The sequence below is a fragment of the Erinaceus europaeus genome, chromosome 10 (assembly GCF_950295315.1).
Source record: "Erinaceus europaeus chromosome 10, mEriEur2.1, whole genome shotgun sequence".
NCBI lineage: Eukaryota > Metazoa > Chordata > Mammalia > Eulipotyphla > Erinaceidae > Erinaceus > Erinaceus europaeus.
Genome location: NC_080171.1, coordinates 109371116 through 109375365, shown reverse-complemented (window position 1 = coordinate 109375365; position 4250 = coordinate 109371116). Strand labels below are relative to the sequence as shown.

General features: G+C 39.1%; 1 non-coding gene across 1 annotated transcript; it reads right to left on the bottom strand.

Annotated features, from left to right (window-relative positions):
- Positions 1–3031: 3031 nt before the first annotated feature.
- Positions 3032–3138, bottom strand: LOC132541018 (U6 spliceosomal RNA). The gene has a single exon (XR_009552213.1). It is a non-coding gene; the product is annotated as a U6 spliceosomal RNA (small nuclear RNA).
- Between the last annotated feature and the right edge of the window lie 1112 nt (positions 3139–4250).

Below are 4250 nucleotides of genomic sequence, written 5' to 3'. Positions count from 1 at the left end.
TTTCTCCCTGTCTCTATCCAGTAACAAATAAATAAATAAATAAACACAAATAAAAGTTTTCAAATCCTAGTATTACGTTAACTGAAGCCAGTCATATGTCTAAACCCCAGACACAAATATATAAATGTGGAGGAGGGCTGTAAACAAGCTGTGACATCTTCCAACAGTAATTTACTACAACTTGTACTATGCTTCTTGAGATAGCTGGAGAATAGAGAGCTCCTCTTGTTTTGTTTTTTCTATTTTTTATTAGTGATTTAATAATGATTAATATGGTTGTAGGATAATAGAGGCACAGTTCCATATAATTCCCACCACCAGGGTTCCATATCCATCCCCTCCATTGGAAGCTTCCCTATTTTTTATCCCTCTGAGAGTATAGACCAAAATTCTTTATAGAGTGCATAAAGTAGAAGGTCTGGCATCTGTAATTGCTTCCCTGCTAAGTATGGATGTTGGCAGGTTGATCCATACCCCTAACCTGTTTCTATCTTTCCCTAGTGGGGTAGGGCCCAGGAGAGGTGAGGTTCCAGGAAAACTTTGTGAAGTGATCTGCCCAAAGAACTCATGATGGAATCATGATATAGTCTGCAGCTTGGTGGCTGAAAGGTTATATGATATAAAGCAGGAAATTTTGTTTAATAATCAGGAACCTAAAGGTAAGAAGAGAGCAGATAGAACTAAGGGTCTTGGTATGGTAAGAAGCTAGGAAGTCTATTTTAGATAGATTCCAAGGGGACCATGACTTTAGTAGTTTTTTATTATCTGTATTTATTTATTGAATAAAGACAGCCAGAAATCGAGAAGGATGGGGGTGATAGAGAGGGAGAGAGGCAGAGAGACACCTGCAGCACTGTTTTACTACCCGCAAAGCTTTCCCCCTGCAGGTGGGGACCGGGTACTCAAACCTGGATCCTTGTACATTGTAACATGTGCGCTTAACCAGGTGCACCACCATCCGGCCCCAACTTTAGTATTTTTTGCCTGAGCCCAACAGCTAACATTCAGGTGGGCTAAAAGTATTGTCTGGAGTAGTCGGGAGGTAGGGCAGGGGGTTAAGCCCACGTGACCGCAAAGGGCAAGGATCGTTGTAAGGATCCCAGTTGGACCCCCAGCTCCCCATCTGTAGGGGAGTTGCTTCAGAAGCGGTGAAGCAGGTTTGCAGCTGTCTTTCTTTCCCCTTCTGTCTTCCCCTCCTCTCTCCACTTCTTTCTGTCCTATCCAACAATGATGACATCAATAACAACAACAATAAAAAAACAAGGGCAACAAAAGGGAAAATAAATAAATATTTTTAATTCTTTTTTTTAATTTATTTATTTATTCATGAGAAAGATAAGAGGAGAGAAAGAACCAGATATCATGTGGTACACGTGCTGCCAGGGATCCAACTCGAGACCTCATGGTTGGTAATCCAATGCTTTATTCACTGCGCCACCTCCTGGACCACATAAAAAACTCTTTAAAAAAAAAAAAGTATTGTCTGAGAAGATGGTGTCAGAGTTGAGAATAGGACTAGAGAGCTGGGTTAGAGCAGAGAGTAGCAGATTGATGGGGTTTACAGTTAACAGAGCTCCTCTTCTATTCTGTATCTCTCTTTCATTAAAATAAAATTATGTTTTTAATTATGTGAAAGTTCAGTCTTTAATGGAGTGATTCATGCTGCTCCTGCTACAAGGCACAGTGCAGAACAATTAGAAGAAGGGCGGGGTGATATAGAAAGAGACTTTCATGCCCGAGGCTCCAAAGTCCCAGGCGCAAAACCCTCCCCCCCAATTCCTTCCTCTCCAGCTCTTCCTTCCCCTACCCCATCCACACAACCAGAGATGAACAGTTCTCTTATAAAAACAAACAAAAGAATAATTAGAAGAAAATCCCCATATGGATATCCTCTAAAGGATGGAAACCAAAAAGCAGACTGTGAATCCAACTTTCTGGTATCTCTGGAACTGTCTGAGGGGTTCATTCTATTATAAAGTAACTAACGAAAAATTCCCGGTCGCTAAATTAGGAAGCGGCTGAAATAGAAACTGGCAGCATATAATAGGTGCCGTTCCACTGTTTGACACCAGGGGGCGGAAGAGAACTTAAAGACACGTCGTAGACGCTCCTGGGCCGCTTGGTAAACGGTAACAGATACCAAGTACATTAGAATTGCCTGTTTCTTCAAAAGCCAGCAAAAATGTACAAAGTTTACAAAAAAAAAAAAAAAAAACTGTGACCCAATAAAAGGGACAAAATAAAATTTTAGAAACCTACGCTAGATATACAAGTGCATATCTGATGCTGATCATGTATACAATAGATGTTGTTTATGTGTATATAACTACACAGATTAATAAGGGAATACAGGACTTAAACAACATAATTAACACATCACAAAAGCAGAAAAATATGCATTCTTCTCATTGCACATGGAATAGTCTCCAAGGTGGAACAGACACATTAGCCCACAAAATATGTCTTAACAAATTCAAGGGTGTTAAAATCATAAAAGTGTTTTACAGATAAATGAATTAGTGATTCAGATTCAAATGAAGGGATTACAGATAAATGAAATTAGAACTCCCTAGCCCAAGAATGCTAGGAAACTCACACACATGAAAATTAAACATGCTCTAAAGTAATCAGTAGAAGAATAGCAAGAGAGAGAAAAATGAAAAGTAAGAAAATTTCTTGACAGATTTGAAATCGAAAGCACAGTGTACCCACAGTCTTAAGGGATGTAGCAAAAGTAACAGTAAATATATATTGTGAGCATATATGTTTTATTTATTTACTTACTGATGAAAACAGCTTTTTATTTGTTACTATAAGAACCAATTACAGAATCCAAAGTTTAAAAAAGCAGACGAAAGATCTTTATTTCTGAGAATTGGCATACAAAAGGCAGAAGGGTCCAGGAGGGGGGAAAGAGTGAGCGTGGGTTGAGGTTGATGCCAGATTTGGGGTCTCAAATGCCAATTAGGAAAGTCCGGACACCAGACAGAAAGAGAAAGTCCAATTAATGAAAGGAAGAAAACAAAACAAAAAAAATACAGAACGCTTCACGAGTTTGCGTGTCATCCTTGAGCATGGGCCATGCTAATCTTCTCTGTATCATTCCAATTTTAGTATATGTGCTACCAAAGTGAGCACATTATTTATTTATTTTTGCCAGGACACCAACTACTCACCTCTGGCTTATGGTGGTGCAGGGAACTGAATCTGCAACTTCAGAGCCTCAAGCACAAAAATCTTTTTTTTTTTTCCCATGGACCTTGAAACCTCAGGCATAAACGTCTTCATTATAGCCATTATGCTACCATCCCAGGCCCTATATAAAAACTATAAAAGACACTATAGGCCTGGAAAAATAGCTCACTTGGAAAGTGCACCTGCTTTGCCATGTGAAGCACAAAAATCTTTTGCATAACCATTATACTATCTCCCCTACCCAGCAGGTGTATATCTTAAAAGAGATCACAAATCAAAACCTATCGTTGTAGCCCAAGATAAAAGAAAATAACTAACTGATGGGAGTCGGGCTGTAGTGCAGCGGGCTAAGCGCAGGTGGCGCAAAGCACAAGGACCAGCATAAGGTCCCAGTTCGAACCCCGGCTCCCCACCTGCAGGGGAGTCGCTTCACAGGCGGTGAAGCAGGTCTGCAGGTGTCTATCTTTCTCTCCTCCTCTCTGTCTTCCCCTCCTCTCTCCATTTCTCTCTGTCCTATCTAACAACAACAACAATAATAACTACAACAATAAAAAAACAACAAGGGCAATAAAAGGGAATAAATAAATAAATATTTAAAAAAATTAAAAAAAGAAAATAACTAACTGAATTCATAGCTTTCAAACAGACATCATAATTAATGCTGATAATGAAATAAAGCATTAAAAAAACAATAGAAAAGAACTAACAAAAATGAGAACTGGATTTTTTTTTAATATTTTATTTTATTTATTTATTCCCTTTTGTTGCCCTTGTTGTTTTATTGTTGTAGTTATTATTGTTGTTGTAGTTGTTGGATAGGACAGAGAGAAATGGAGAGAGGAGGGGAAGACAGAGAGGAGGAGAGAAAGATAGACACCTGCAGACCTGCTTCACCGCCTGTGAAGCGACTCCCCTGCAGGTGGGGAGCCGGGGTTTGAACCTAGAACTGGATTTTGAAAAGAGCAACAGAACTGATTAAAACTTAGTCAAATGAACTAAGAAAAAGAGAGAGGGACTCAAATACTACCATAATAAATTAAAGAGATGACATTACA